Genomic DNA, 17,116 nt, shown 5'->3' with positions numbered 1-17,116 from the left:
TCCCACCACAGGAATGGTATCCTGAATGGTAGGGTGGTTAGGGGATACTGTGATACCCTTTTTACCTGTTGATGAGAGGGATCCTGAGTTTTCAGGCCTTCTCTCCTTTGCTTTTTCATTTCAGTAGAAATGAGAGGGAACAATTCCTCAGGGATGCCCAGCATGGCTGCATGGGCATAAAACTCTACATCAGCCCAACCTGAGGCCTCTAGGTCATTACCTAAGAGACAGTCTACAGGTAAGCTAGGTGATACCATCACCTGCTTAGGGCCAGTAACTCCACCCCAACTAAACTGAATTATAGCTAAGGGAAGAAACTTAGTGGAGTTATGGACATCAATAATCTTATACTGTTGTCCAATGATGTGTTGATCAGGGTGCACTAGGTTTTCAGTCACCAAAGTGAAACTGGCACCTGTGTCCCTGTAGGCCAAGGCCTCAACACCATTTATTGAAACTGTCTGCCTGTACTTATCCATTGTAAGGGGACAAGCAGCCAGTGTGGCAAGGCCAATGCCACTAGGTGTGACAGAAACTGTCTTGGGAGTGACTACTTCAGTTTCTACTATGGACCCAAAAGTGAACCCAACTACACCCTTAACTTGACTGTTGCCAGCAGTCCCACCACTAGTACCACTACTGCTAGGGGCACTAAAGCTTGATGTATTAGTGGTGGTAGGCTCAGGGGGTTTACCTGGACAGGACTTATCCCCTGGCCTATGGCCTCTGTTTTTACACACAAAGCACCAAGGCTTTTTAATGTGTGCAGGTTGAGAAGAAGAGGAAGAATTAGTTTTATCCCCACCCTCTGAAGAGTGTTTAAGATTTGAAGTGGGATCTTTGGTTTTACCCTTATCCCCATGCTTATCTTGAGATTTTTCACCATCTTTCTTCTTATTGCCATCTTTGTCACCCCCTGTATGAACTTTTCTGTTCACCCTTGTTCTGACCCATTTGTCTGCCTTCTTTCCCAATTCTTGGGGAGAGGTCAGATCAGAGTCTACCAGGTACTGGTGCAACAAATCAGACACACAATTATTAAGTATATGCTCTCTCAGGATTGTGTTATACAGGCTTTCATAATCAGTAACTTTACTGCCATGTAACCACCCCTCCAAGGCCTTCACTGAATGGTCAATGAAATCAACCCAGTCTTGTGAAGACTCCTTTTTGGTCTCTCTGAACTTTATCCTGTACTGTTCAGTGGTTAAGCCATAACCATCCAGGAGTGCATTCTTAAGAACTGTAAAATTATTGGCATCATTTTCTTTCACAGTAAGGAGCCTATCCCTACCTTTTCCACTAAATGATAGCCATAGGATAGCAGCCCACTGCCTTTGAGGGACATCCTGTACAACACAGGGCCTCTCAAGTGCAGCAAACCACTTGTTAATGTCATCCCCCTCCTTATAAGGGGGAACTATCTTGTGCAGATTCCTGGAATCATGCTCTTTTGCAGGATGACTATGGGGAATACTGCTGCTGCCACCATGGGTATCTAAACCCAACTTCTGTCTTTCCTTCTCTAATTCAAAAGACTGTCTATCCAAATCCAGCTGTTGCTTTTTAAGCTTCAGTCTGGTTTGTTCCACCCTCAACTTATTGAGTTCCCTCTCTAACATTCTGTCATCAGGGTTGGTGGGAGGGACATTCCTAGAAACAGAGCTATGATGGGAATGAACAGAAGGAGACCTGTCCCTTACAGAAGCCACCCTAACAGCTTGGTTAACAGAAACATTACTACCAGTATGGTGAGAATAAATGCTTTTGCTATGATGTGAGACAACACTATTTATATGGTGTGGCTCATCATCATTACCATCTATGCTAGATTGTCTAGTAATGGGCAGGCTAGGAAGTTTCTTTCCTGAATCTTTTCCTGGGGGAGTCCCTGAATCAGATTGAGAACTATTAGGTACTTTTTCAACAGATGAGGCACCTATGGCCTTATCCTGTTCTCTAAGCATGTTAAGTAATAGTTCCAAGGAAGGATTCTTCCCTACACTGAAACCTCTCTCTATACAGAGACTCCTTGCTCTTTTCCAGCTAAGGTTGTCATATGCAAGTTTGGACAGATCAACATTTTGGCCTGTGCCAGACATTTTTAGAGAGAGTTAAAGTGATAGAAAAAGAGAAAAAAGTTTTCAGAACTTTTTGGAAAGACAGAAAAAAACTTTTTAAACTTTTAAGAACTTTTTGAAAGTTTAGAGGTACTTTTCAGCACTTAGAAAAGAGTGAAAAGAGGAAATGCAAAACTTTTTGGCTATGTGTATATACACTGACCTTGTTTTGTATATTTTTCTCTTATGAAAAGTACAATGACAAGAGTGGTAAGTAGTCTCAAGCACTTATCCCACCACTGCACAACCAATGGAGGAGGCTGGACTGGCTTGTAGTGAGTACCAAGGGGTACTTGCACCTTGCACCAGGCCCAGTTATCCCTTATTAGTGTATAGGGTGTCTAGCAGCTTAGGCTGATAGATAATGGTAGCTTAGCAGAGCAGCTTAGGCTGAACTAGGCGACGTGTGAAGCTACTACAGTACCACTTAGTGTCATATGCACAATATCATAAGAAAACACAATACACAGTTATACTAAAAATAAAGGTACTTTATTTTTATGACAATATGCCAAAGTATCTTAGAGTGTACCCTCAGTGAGAGGATAGGAAATATACACAAGATATATATACACAATAGCAAAAATATGCAGTATAGTCTTAGAAAACAGTGCAAACAATGTATAGTTACAATAGGATGCAATGGGGAAACATAGGGATAGGGGCAACACAAACCATATACTCCAAAAGTGGAATGCGAACCACGAATGGACCCCAAACCTATGTGACCTTGTAGAGGGTCGCTGGGACTATTAGAAAATAGTGAGAGTTAGAAAAATAACCCTCCCCAAGACCCTGAAAAGTGAGTGCAAAGTGCACTAAAGTTCCCCTAAGGACCAAAGTAGTCGTGTTAGAGGAATAATGCAGGAAAGACACAAACCAGCAATGCAACAACTGTGGATTTCCAATCTAGGGTACCTGTGGAACAAGGGGAGCAAGTCCAAAAGTCACAAGCAAGTCGGAGATGGGCAGATGCCCAGGAAATGCCAGCTGCGGGTGCAAAGAAGCTTCTACTGGACAGAAGAAGCTGAGGTTTCTGCAGGAACGAAAAGGGCTAGAGACTTCCCCTTTGGTGGACGGATCCCTCTCGCCGTGGAGAGTCGTGCAGAAGTGTTTTCCCGCCGAAAGAACGCCAACAAGCCTTGCTAGCTGCAAATCGTGCGTTTGCCGTTTTTGGACGCTGCTGGGGCCCAGGAGGTCGCAAATTGGACCTGAAGAGAGAGGGGACGTCGAGCAAGACAAAGAGCCCTCACTGAAGCAGGTAGCACCCGGAGAAGTGCCAGAAACAGGCACTACGAGGATGCGTGAAACGATGCTCGCCGAAGTTGCACAAAGGAGTCCCACGTCGCCGGAGACCAACTTAGAACGTCGTGCAATGCAGGTCAGAGTGCCGTGGACCCAGGCTTGGCTGTGCACAAAGGACTTCCGCCGGAAGTGCACAGGGGCCGGAGTAGCTGCAAAGTCGCGGTTCCCAGCAATGCAGCCCAGCGAGGTGAGGCAAGGACTTACCTCCACCAAACTTGGACTGAAGAGTCACTGGACTGTGGGGGTCACTTGGACAGAGTTGCTGGATTCGAGGGACCTCGCTCGTCGTGCTGAGAGGAGACCAAAGGGACCGGTAATGCAGCTTTTTGGTGCCTGCGGTTGCAGGGGGAAGATTCCGTCGACCCACGGGAGATTTCTTCGGAGCTTCTGGTGCAGAGAGGAGGCAGACTACCCCCACAGCATGCACAAGCAGGAAAACAGTCGAGAAGGCGGCAGGATCAGCGTTACAGAGTTGCAGTAGTCGTCTTTGCTACTATGTTGCAGGTTTGCAGGCTTCCAGCGCGGTCAGCAGTCGATTCCTTATCAGAAGGTGAAGAGAGAGATGCAGAGGAACTCGGCTGAGCTCATGCATTCGTTATCTGCAGTTTCCCCAGAGACAGAGACCCTAAATAGCCAGAAAAGAGGGTTTGGCTACCTAGGAGAGAGGATAGGCTACTAACACCTGAAGGAGCCTATCAGCAGGAGTCTCTGACGTCACCTGGTGGCACTGGCCACTCGGAGCAGTCCAGTGTGCCAGCAGCACCTCTGTTTCCAAGATGGCAGAGGTCTGGAGCACACTGGAGGAGCTCTGGACACCTCCCAGGGGAGGTGCAGGTCAGGGGAGTGGTCACTCCCCTTTCCTTTGTCCAGTTTCGCGCCAGAGCAGGGGCTAAGGGGTCCCTGAACCGGTGTAGACTGGCTTATGCAGAATTGGGCCGTTCTGTGCCCAAGAAAGCATTTCCAGAGGCTGGGGGAGGCTACTCCTCCCCTGCCTTCACACCATTTTCCAAAGGGAGAGGGTGTCACACCCTCTCTCAGAGGAAGTTCTTTGTTCTGCCATCCTGGGCCAGGCCTGGCTGGACCCCAGGAGGGCAGATGCCTGTCTGAGGAGTTGGCAGCAGCAGCAGCTGCAGTGAAACCCCAGGAAGGGCAGTTTTGGCAGTACCAGGGTCTGTGCTACAGACCACTGGGATCATGGGATTGTGCCAACTATGCCAGGATGGCATAGAGGGGGCAATTCCATGATCATAGACATGTTACATGGCCATATTCGGAGTTACCATGGTGAAGCTACATATAGGTAGTGACCTATATGTAGTGCACGCGTGTAATGGTGTCCCCGCACTCACAAAGTTCAGGGAATTGGCTCTGAACAATGTGGGGGCACCTTGGCTAGTGCCAGGGTGCCCTCACACTAAGTAACTTTGCACCCAACCTTTACCAGGTAAAGGTTAGACATATAGGTGACTTATAAGTTACTTAAGTGCAGTGTAAAATGGCTGTGAAATAACGTGGACGTTATTTCACTCAGGCTGCAGTGGCAGGCCTGTGTAAGAATTGTCAGAGCTCCCTATGGGTGGCAAAAGAAATGCTTCAGCCCATAGGGATCTCCTGGAACCCCAATACCCTGGGTACCTCAGTACCATATACTAGGGAATTATAAGGGTGTTCCAGTAAGCCAATGTGAATTGGTAAAATTGGTCACTAGCCTGTTAGTGACAATTTAAAAGTAATGAGAGAGCATAACCACTGAGGCTCTGGTAAGCAGAGCCTCAGTGAGACAGTTAGGCACCACACAGGGAACACATACATGCACACCTATGAGCACTGGAGCCCTGTGTGACAGGGTCCCAGTGACACATATATATAGGCCACAACCTTATGAGCACTGGGGTCCGGACTAGCAGGGTCCCAGTGACACATAACAAACATACTGAAAACATAGTGTTTTCACTATGAGCACTGGGGCCTAGCCATCAGGATCCCAGTGAGACAGTGAAAACAGTGACAAACATCCTGACATACACTCACAAACAGGCCAAAAGTGGGGGTAACAAGGCTAGAAAGAGGCTACTTTCTCACACCCAGCCCTTCAGGTCTGTCTTATGCTCAGTTTAATTGTACCAAAGTTGTCTCATGCTGCAGCTGTTGTGCTTCCAAAAGCTGCCTACCTTCAACAAAGACCCAGAAACTCCCGTGGAGAAGGGGGGCTGCTTCCCTGCATCTTGCAGACACCCCAAGAGAACGGTAAAGACTCTCGACAGCTGGAAACCCAACACCTGAAAGCACCAGTGCCGCAGAGCTATAGTGGAAATGGACCAACGGTGCCAGTGAGGGTGGTCCCCTAGCCCTTTAGAGACAAAGCCCACCGTGGACTTGCCAAATGTGGACTTGCAAACGCCGCCAGCAGCCTCTGCCCACAGGCACACTTAACCACGTGTGTTCCCGGCGGAGAAACCCCAACTCCTCAAGACACCTTTGCACCCATCGCCCCTGGCCCATGGAGAATACGACCTAAGTTGTCCCATAGCTTCTCAAGATTTGAACCCACCTGTTGGTTCACCCTGACTGGATACTCAGTCCTAACATGCAGCATCTTCTCCACCACACCGATCTCCATTGACTAACATTGGGCACCTAAAGCCATACTACACCTCTGCACCCGGCCAGCCCAGTGCTGCCCAGTGTGACCTGTTGGTTTGGGCTTGACCCTTGCCCCAAACCCACTTTAAGCCCAGCAGAAAGGTCCTATACGTCATTGTACTATACCTGAATGCAATACCTGATTTTATCTCCATACGATAATATTGCCGCTTCTGAAAAATGCACTGTCGACTTATAAAACCTGAAAGTATTTTTCTTGAAAAACGTACTTACCTGATTGTATTGATTCTGGTGCCTAAACATTTATAAATATACTTGTTATTTCTGTGAATTGGGGTGGAACTCCTTCTTGAGTTGTGGGTCTCATTTATTGAATGGGTGTGTAGTTGCAGATGTCTCACACTGTTTAATAAGTCTAAGGCTGCTCAATCACAATACCACCCTAACAGAGCACCTTGGATTGCTAGAGCAAAAGCCGTTGTCCACTAGTAAGGGAAACCCTAGATCCTTTGCATGATACAGCTCATTTTGATATATCAGACAAAGAGTCAGCTTCCTAAAGTTGAGTGTTAGAAAAAACTTTCATCTCACACTTTTTGTGCAGTAGCTAGATTGTCAGATAGTTCACTTTACAAGGCCTTCTTACTTTGCAATCAGATGAAAGAAAAGTAAACACCAATATCCATGTTAAAAGTATAAGCAGCAATGTGTTACAAAACACAGGGCCTGATTACAACCTTGGCGGATGAGCTACTCCGTCACAAACGTGACGGATATCCCGTCCCCGTATTACAAGTTCCATTATATCGTATGGAACTTGTAAAACGGCAGGCAGGATATCCGTCACGTTTGGGGCGGAGCATCCCATCAGCCAAGGTCGTAATAAGGCCCTTAGTCTGATATTTGACCTCTCACTGAAGGCACAGTACATGTGACAAGAGCAAAAGGAAACTTAAAGGCATTGTTACTGCTCATTCACTTTCTGAACTCCAGCATGGATATTTTTGGGGTGCTGCAGCATCCCCACACCACCACTTTTACTGCCTATGCAAACACACCATTACTATCAAATATAGAAACAGTACAATTTGATGAGCCTATCATTAATTCTAGAAGTGATTACACAGAGGTCCTCGGGTAAATTACAATGTCAAAATGGATTCCCAACAGAACTTTATAAATGCCTCATGACTCCAGTGGCGCATCCCCTTAAGGAGATATTTGAAAGTGCAAGGGAGCAGGTGAACTCAACCCTGGAGATCTTTAAAGCTTATATCGTAAATATTCTAAAATCAGATTACCTTCTGGAAGGACGAGGCTCTTACCGTCCAATCTCCCTCATAGATACCAAAGCTAACATCCTCATGAAAATATTAGACATGCATTGCTCTACAGTAATTTACAATGGGATTCACCAAGACCAAAGCAGCTTTATGCCTCACTGAGTGACCAGACACAATATATGCTATGCCGGAAATCCGTTCTCTTTAGGTCATAGGGCCTAAAAGGAACAGTCCTACAATTGTTTTTCGTTTGTCAAGCTAGAAAAAAAACATTTGATAGTGTTTCATGGGAACACCTTCTTGCTCATTAGGGTTGTGATATATAATATACACATCCACACACTATATACAGTATAGGGCTTCATACTCGAGTCTGAATGGGTGGGATGTTAGCAACTCCATTCCAGTTAAAAAGGAGGGTGAGATTGGGACATTCCAAATTATTATTGACAATGGCAATTGAGCCCTTGGCCTGTACAATCAGGCAATCTGACAAGGTCACTGGGTTCCATAGGCATGAGGATCTGGTAGATATCGTTGTACGCATATGATATTATCATATTTTTAAGCAACCCGGAGATCACATGCCATGAAGCATTGCAAATAGTGGAGAAATCTGCCCAATATCCAGGACTCAGAGTCATCTCATCCAAGATACAACTACACCCTATGCCCCGCAGAGAGATGTTGAGCTGGGATGGTGGAATATGGGGGCCAGGGGACCACATCTACTATCAGATACCTTGGAATCCAACTCACCCATGTAGAGGAGATGGCCCAAGCTGACATTATCCCAATGAAGGAATGTATCCATCAAGACACGCAAGAGTATATGTTTCTTCCTCAGTCTAGGCTGGAACAGACTGCATTGTTGAACATAATCAGTCTTCCTAAAATCCTATATATACACAGTGCAAAATTATCAATTCAATCTACCCGTGACTGCATGCACACTTGGATATCGCTGTTGGCAGGGAGTCCCCTCTATTCATTTTCTATATGGTAGGAAGCTACCAAATTGCATTTATAGCAACATGGATGGCCACAGATAAACAAATTGCCTGGGCTGAAAAGATGAAAGGCCAAAATCCCTTATGCCTGGGTACTGCCTTTCCAGAGATGGCTGCTTTCTAGGGCTTCAGTATGGAAATGACCAGGAATCTCTACGATGGGGAATATGGTGACATGGACTAGGCTAAATCCACTCCCATCAGCTGGAAAACTATCCTGCCTATATTGAACACAGATATTAATTCACCAGATACCTTCAACACATTCTAGAAAAATGGGATGCAGAAATGGGTCACTCGAAAGATGAGGAGTGGATGCTTGCAGTTATGGTACGCGAGAAGCCATATTAACAAACATCCTGTGAATAATACAACTTAAATACTTACACAGGATTTAACAAAAGTCCCAAAAGATTACTTCAGAAGGGTCCTAGGCCCGAATGCTTGAGATGTTGGGATGTGGTGAAATTGTTTTGCACTCATTAGGAGCCTGTCTGCTCCTGAGGTCCTTCTGGGTAGGGATCTTTCAGACTCAGAGTAATATACTAGAGGAGGAAGGTGTCATGAACGCTGAGAAAAATATTTTACGATTAGGGCTAACGCTGAGGAAGAGAGAGCTTGTTCAAGAGTGGCGGAAGTCAACTCCCTCTAGTATTGCAAGGTGAAGACGCAGCATGGATCGAATTCTCAAGATTGAGTGTGGGTACTTGGATGAATTCAAATTTTATAACCAGCTGCACCTACACACACGGCTGATGGAAAATGACAAAACCGCTAGTAGACTGAATGCACCTTCTTACTTCAAATTTTATACCTTACATTTGTTTTACTTTGTGTTTTTTTTTTTTTTTTTACTTTTGTCTTTACCCTTTTCACCACAAGTTTTCCCCTGTAGTCCTATTTTCCCATGAGCTTTTTTTTTTTTTTTTTTTTTTTTTTTTAAGTGTCTCCCCTCCCCATATGGGGATAACCCTCATAGGTGACACATCAATTTGCAGCAAGCAAAGAATGAAAAAAATGAAGAAAACCATAGCATGATGAGAAAACTAGGTCTCAGCATGTTTAATAGATAAAAAGGATCTTAAAGCCATAACAAATAATAGTACACAAAATAACACCTGTTAGTGATATTTTAGGAAAAGCGCATATGAAAAAGCAAGGTATGTTTGTTGCAGGCAACTTTGCCGAGCCTACAGTCAAATTCTACAGCAGGTGTGAAACATCTTCCATCAACGCTTTTCAGTGCCATCCTAATGGTAGCGGATATTATAAGATGTGGTTTAAATAACAGATCTTTAAGTTATGGTAAAAAGTAGTCATCTGGGGCCTGGATGTAGGAAGCTGGCTCTTCATATGATTTATCAAAATGTGATACACTGTGCAAAATGTCCGGGGGTTCCCTTACTAGTGAATAGGGGCTTGCTCTGGCAATCCCAAAGTGCTCCATTAGGGCGTGTTGTGGTTGAGCAGCTGTATGCTTATCAGAGAGGAGTGTTGGACATCTGCAAATACACACACAGTCAATAATTGATGTACACGACTCAATAAGGAGATCCACACCAATTTATGTAAATAACACATATCTTTATATATATTTAGGCACCAGAATCAATACGATCAGGTAAGTGTGTGTTACAAGAGAAATACTTTCAGGTTTTGAAACGTCCCCTATGCCCAATGTTAGTCAATGATGATCGGTCCAGTTAAAAGGAGGCTGCAGGTTTGGACTGGAAGGCCAGTCGGGTTGAACCAGCAAGTGGGGCCAGCTTTCACGATGCTCGGGGACGTGGGGACACCTTAGGTCCTCTTCTCCACAGGCCAGGGACAACTGGTGCAGAGGTGTCTAGAGGCCTCTGATTTTCGTCACCAGGAGCACCCGCGCTCCAGGGGCATTTTTCAGAGGCGGCAATGTTATCCTGTGGAAGAAAAACAAATACTACATACAGGTATAGTACAGAGAATTACGGGACCAGTCTCCTTGACTGAAGTTAAGTTTGGGGTGAGGTCCAAGGCAGCACCAACAGGTCACCTCGGACAGCATTGGGATAGCCGGGTGCAAAAGTGCTTTTCAGCGTTGGTTGCCCAATGTTATCTTAAGGGGGAAAAACATGTACTGCATTCGGGCACCTTACAGAGACTTACAGGACCAATCTCCTGGACTTAATGTAAGTATGAGGCAAGGTCCAAGGTCACACCAGGCGGCATCTGGCAGCTGGGTGCAGAGGTGCAATAAAGTGTCAGGTACCCATGTTAGTCAATGGGGATCAGTGTGGTTAAAAAGAGGCTGCAGGTTTGGACTGGAAGGGCTGTCGGGCTGAACCAGCAAGTGGGCTCACCTTTTACAATGCTCGAGGACGTGGAGATACCGGAGGTCCTCTTCTCCACAATCCAGGGGTGACAGGTGCAGAGGTGTCTTGAGGCGTCAGATTTTCATCACAGGTAGCTCTTGCGATCTAGGGGCCATGCAAAGGCAGGAGACGCGTCAGTGAGTCCACAGTATGCAAGTGCAAGGTGTGCTTTGTCTCAGGAGGACAAGGGGGCCACGCTAACACCATTGGCCCACGTTAGCTCAGGCTAGGCAGCACGGGTGCAATGGTGCTTTCAGGTGTCCAGTTTTGCCGTTCCAGAGTTCTCTCAGGTTTCTTTGGGTGTCTGGAGGATGCAGGGAAGCAGCTCTGCTGCTCAAAAGGAGTTCCTGGGTATTTGCTGAAGGCATGCAGTCCTCCCAGGCTTTTGGAGGCATGGCAGTTTGCAGGACGAGACGACTTTGGCACAATTCAACAGGAACACCAGACAGGTCGGAAGGGCTGGTGCCAAGTCAGTTGTTTCTTCCTCAGTCTGTGCTTTCGCAGCTAGATTGTCCTCCTTCTTTGTAGGTGAGCAGGAATCTGATTTCCTCATGCCAGGGGCTCTTCTAAAAACTGAATTTAGGGGTGTTTAGGGGAGTGTAGGATGGTAACCAAGGGCTACCTATCTCTGGGTCACTAAACCCCTTATATGAACATTTCCTCTGGGAAGAGGACATAACTCTGTCACAGAGTTCCTAGTTCTGCCATCTTTAAAATGGCAGATTTCTTTATTTCGTGTCCACATCAGGTAGCCCACCTTAGGGGTGGAATTAGCCTGAGAGTGGACACGCCTCCAAGTACTAATTTTACCACCTGTCCAGGTGCCAAATGGGCCCTGGGGCAGGGGAGATGGCTTTGAATCCCCCTACCTTGGAATGCAGATTTGCTTTTTAACATGTTGAGGGAGGTGGGGGTGTAAACACCTCTGGCAGAGAGGGTTTGTATCTGACCACCCAAGAACAAAAGCTCTCACTCGTGGGGGGTCAGACACATCTCTGTTGGTGGCAGGCTTGCTAACACTAGCCCATCAGCACACCAGTAGTTGGTAGGTATTTCAGGGGTCACCTATAAGGTGCACTCTGGGTTCTTAGTACGAGAGGTTCAGTGAAGCAATCATGAAGCTGGGGAACTCATTTTGACCAGTGCCAGGCACATGTACTTAAAATGGCTTCTCTGTTCTTCACTATTTATAAGTATTGACAAAGACATAGCAGGTACATTTATGCTCTTGCAGACACAGGCCTCAAACAATCATAAAAATGTTACTAGACCTGCAGGTCTATTGACTAAAAGAATCTACACGACCTAATTGTAATGCTCTTGACCCATAAACTGGTTTCAAATTTTGTGATCCTGGGCAAATATTTTAATTCACTGAGCCTCCATTTTATTCTCTATCACATATGAGGGCACCTTCAAATATGCAAGTTTAGCATCCCTGCTGTACCAAAAACACTTTTGTTTGATTTAATAGACTAAACATTTGCCTAAACAATGGAACATCTGTCCATCACTGTGACTTACTGGCCCATCAAGGTTACCATCATGTAGACTTTTGTCTTTCTATCTTCAAACTCAACCCACTGGAAAGATTTCTCAATGTTGGGGACCGTGAAAGGGGGGGGGGGGGGGGGGGGGGGGTGAAGACCCCCGCAGCCCCAGTCGTCTCCCCACCTCCTGTGGGAGTCTGCACTGCTGTCACAGAGAGGGAGCTGCTATAGCAGCTCCCTCTCTTTGACAGCAGTTTCCTCTGTTTCCTGCCTGCATCTTTACAGGCGGGGAAACAGAGGAAACCTATGCCCTCAGTGAGGGAGAGCTGTTTGACAGCTCTCCCTCACTGAGAGCCGGGTGCTGCCAAGTCACAGCAAACAGCTATGTCCCCGGGGAGAGCACCTTGGACATAGCAGGAGCCGGCTCTGGTGGGTGGGAGTCCCCAGGACCACTAGTGGCCCCTCAAGAGAGGGGGGGCTGCACCTCTCCAACAAAAAGAGCCCTGGGGAGGTGGTGGCCCCATGGACAGGGGTGGGCAGGGGAGGAGGTGCAGTCGACCCCCCCTCACCTACATCAGCACTGTGCCCCTGGGAGGTGGAAGCCCCAGGGCCTGAGGGGAGACCGGAGGGCCATCCCCGCACTGAAATATTGAATGCCCCCGGGACCTGGCCCACCCGGGAGCTTGATAGAAAAGAAGTTCGGGAGCCTGCGCTGTTCTGGTTTTTTAAAAATGTTTGCTGGATTCATAACCCCCTCCCAAATTTGTGGCAATTTGTTTTTAAAGTGCTTTTTAGCCCGGGGGTGGGGAGAGTGGGGGTGAGGGGTTGGTCCCTCTTGACCCCACCACCAGAGCTAAGGGATCAGGGTCTTCATACTCTGGCCCCTTTATTTATTTATTTTTTTTCACCTTTTTTTCTGGGACTCTGCAGAAGTGCTTGTTGAAGTGCCGGCAGCCAATCAGATAAGCACCAGATCAGGAAGGGTCACAAATCCTTTGCATCCCTATATATACCAATTTGGATTTTCTTTAATTTCTAAAAAACTACTGAGCAGATTTACACCAAAATTACCTTTCTGCCAAATATGGCGCAATTCCATCCAGTGGTTCAGGCGCAGCTGCTGTTCAAAATCCCTAAGGAAAAATGAATTGTGAAAATGCATTTTGGGACACCCCCCCCCCCCCCCTTTTTCTTGGCCACCGCTTGCGGGATCACCCTAAAACATTTTAGACAGCAGATGTAGTGAGCATTGTATTCTCTTTTCAAAAGTTTCATGAAGATTCCTATATATATATATATATATATATATATATATATATTCAATATTTTCCTTGTAAAAGCCAAAGATTAAAGAGACATTTAGGTTAGGCCTTAATACACTGAAGTTCACCAGCTATAGTTTCCTGAGCTATTGCTAACTTGCATCCCCGCCATGCACTGCTTAGGACCTCACATATTACATAATTCATTACATAGTTCATGATTTTATAGATGACATTACTTATGGCATTTAAAATGACATCTTTGATTATGACAGTTAGCTATAAGCTTTTCATACTGGAAGGTAGTCAGCAAAGTACATGCAGACCCAGTTTTCCATAACCTCTGCACCCGACCCAACATGAGCCACACGGGAGGCCTGAGACGGCTAATGGGGAAAATAGCCTTGTCCGTTAATCAGAACACACAATTTTTTTTTAAATCTGCTGTACGGCAGGAGTGACACGGACTCTAAGGGGACCAACCGTCAATGTAACACCAACTTCTGAACCCTAACTTCTCGAACAATTCTTTACAGTAAATCACACAAAGCACGCCCTCTGAGTAAAGATCTAGCTGTCTGCCAAATTTGGTGTAGTTCTATTCAGTCGTTTTTCCTAAAACCCTGTCTAAAATTCTTATGGGCAACTGCATGCTTTTTGGGGCTCCCCCCTATTTTCTGCTTACAGGACTTCCCGAAACTTTCCAGGGAGGAGCTGAGGACGATGACATTTCTTGTCACCAAAGTTATTAACCTCTTAGCTGCTGGGCCTTTTCTCCCCCAGTGCTGAGCCCTTTTTTGGCTTTTTGGGGTAGTTCGCGCTTAGGCCTTCATAACTTTTTGTCCACATAAGCTATCCACGCCAAAATTGCGTCTTTTTTTCCAACATCCTAGGGATTCTAAAGGTACCCAGAGTTTCTGGGTTCCCCTGGAGGAGACCAAGAAATTAGCCAAAATACACATAAAATTTTGTTGTTTTTTTTCAAAAAAATGGGGAAAAAGGGCTGCTGAAGAAGGCTTTTGTTTTTTCCCCTGAAAATGGCATCAACAAAAGGTTTGTGGAGCTAAAATCACCATCTTCCCGGCTTTCAGGAACAGGCAGATTTGAATCAGAAAACCACATTTTTCAACACAATTTTGGCATTTTACTGGGACATACCCCATTTTTACTATTTTTGGTGCTTTCAGACTCCTTCCAGTTAGTGACAGGAATGGGTGTGAAACCAATACAGGATCCCAGTAAGCTAAGCATTTCTGAAAAGTAGACAAAATTCTGCATTCAGCAAGGGGTCATTTGTGTAGATCCTACAAGGTTTTCCTACAGAAAATAACAGCTGAAAAAAAGAATATTGAAACTGAGCTGAAAAAAACAGCCATTTTTCTCAGCGTTTTACTCCGTAACTTTTTCCTGTAATGTCAGATTTTTTAAAGCAATATACTGTTACGTGTGCTGGACTCTTCTGGTTGCAGGGATATATATGGCTTGTAGGTTCATCAAGATCCCTAGGTACCCAGAGCCAATAAATGAGCTGCACCTTGCAATGGGTTTTCATTCTATACAGGGTATACAGCAATTTATTTGCTGAAATATAAAGAGTGAAAAATAGGTATCAAGAAAACCTTTGTATTTCCAAAATGGGCATAAGATAAGGTATTGAGCAGCAGTGGTTATTTGCCCATCTCTGAATTCCGGGGTTCCCATACTACCACGTGAATTACAGGCCATTTTTCAAATAGATGTCTTTTTTACACACTGTCTTACATCTGAAAGGAAAAAATGTAGAGAAAGACAAGGGGCAATAACACTAGTTTTGCTATTCTGTGTTCCCCCAAGTCTCCCGATAAAAATGGTACCTCACTTGCGTGGGTAGGCCTAATGCACGCGACAGGAAAGGCAACATGGGACACATCACATTTTTACATTGAAATCTGACGTGTTTTTTGCAAAGTGCCTAGCTGTAGATTTTGGCCTCTAGCTCAGCCGGCACCTAGGGAAACCTACAAAACCTGCACATTTTTGAAAACTAGACACCAAGGGGAATCTAGGATGGGCTGACTTGTGGGGCTCTGATCAGGTTCTGTTACCCAGAATCCTTTGCAAACCTCAAAATGTGGCCAAAAAAACACTTTTTCCTCACATTTCAGTAACAGAAAGTTCTGGAATCTGAGAGGAGCCACAAATTTCCTTCCACGCAGCGTTCCCCCCAAGTCTCCCGATAAAAATTATACCCCACTTGTGGGGGTAGGCCTAGTGCCCGCGACAGGAATAGATAACACAACGGTCAGTGTTGATACTTACATGAGGTAACTGTTGACCCTGGGGTGATCCATTCCTTACGCAGGCACTAGGTATAGGCACTCAAGTGGGGTAGTGTTTTTATCAGGATAGGGGAGGAATCACTGGGTGGTAGGAATTTTGTGGATCCCAGCATATTCCTGTAGTTTGTGTGACAGAAATGCAAGAAAAATCGAGTTTTTATTCAACATTTCAGCTTTGCAGGGTATTCTGGGTAAGAAAACTTTGGGGAATCCACACAAGTCACACCTCTGTGGACTCCCCCGGATGTCTAGTTTCCAGAAATGTTTGGGTTTAGTATGTTTCCCTATATAGCTGCCAAACCCAGGACCAAAAACACAGGTGCCTGCCGTACAAAACCAGTTTGTTTTGTGATAGATAATTTTGATGTCTCCACAATACAATTTGAGCAGTGGAATTCGGGGCTGAACTAAATTGGGGAGCTCCCAAGAGAGCACCCTCTCTGTGCCTGCCCCCGCATTCACCTGCTCTCTGGGTTGGGCTAACCCACTATTGCCCTGTTGCACAGACTGTGTTTGCGAAGGGACAACAGGACTTCCCTCATCACCTCCCTCACAATTTATTGGAAGGAGTTATCCAATGGGACTCCTCCAACTGAAAAATCACTCCCAGAGTCTGCGCCATTGTCCTATCCCTCAGATGCTGTCTCAGTATCTGCTGTCTCAGTCTCTGATCCTATGTCCGAGCTGTCCTCTATAACCAGAGTGACGTCAGCAGCAGTCATCCATCAAGATGCCATCTCTGCTATTGGCTAAACTGTTGCTCTAAAACACTAGCCTACATAGACAGTCACAAAATTGCTGGTGTGTGTGTGTGAGATACGTGCAACAGTAGAGGCCACCTTACCTGCACTTCTTCCCTCAATCAGCACGTTCTTTAACGACACTCAAACACCTTGTCACATACCATTCGTCACAGTCTTGAGCACCTCCTGCGCCCAGTCCAACAATCATTATTGGTGCTCCCACTCCCATGTCCTCCTCCTCGGATTCCCCCATTACCACCCTGCAAACATGCTCTTCATCTCTCCATAGCCACCCCCCACCCGCACATACATTTCATTTGTATTATAGCGCAGGTAGTGGCTGACTTTACTAACGTACTCAGCTATTTAATTAAAATACAGATTTGCTCTTTGCAGTAGTCATATAAACCTTCTGCGCTTCTTTATGGCACTAAAACTGCGACTAGACAAAAGTCTGATCCTTTTGTAGCAGAAACATAATCACAAGACTTACTTGACTTCTTTATTGCTGCCTAAAAGCTACAGTTGAAATGCGTCAGTTGAAGTATGTGCACTGCTTTGAAGATGCAAGTGGCACTCTGACTGCTGGTGCGGACGTGGAGTATAGACCACTACCCCTTTTATAACTGCAAA

General features: G+C 45.7%; 1 protein-coding gene across 3 annotated transcripts in view; it reads right to left on the bottom strand.

The window, feature by feature from the left end:
* The window catches only part of NFRKB (nuclear factor related to kappaB binding protein), a 461,159-nt gene that overhangs the window by 400,125 nt on the left and 43,918 nt on the right, over nucleotides 1-17,116 (bottom strand). The window lies entirely within an intron of this gene.

Source organism: Pleurodeles waltl, chromosome 3_1 (genome assembly GCF_031143425.1).
Source record: "Pleurodeles waltl isolate 20211129_DDA chromosome 3_1, aPleWal1.hap1.20221129, whole genome shotgun sequence".
In the NCBI taxonomy this organism is placed as follows: Eukaryota; Metazoa; Chordata; class Amphibia; order Caudata; family Salamandridae; genus Pleurodeles; species Pleurodeles waltl.
The sequence above is the reverse complement of the archived record's forward strand: the minus strand, read 5'-3'. Positions and strand labels throughout refer to the sequence as shown.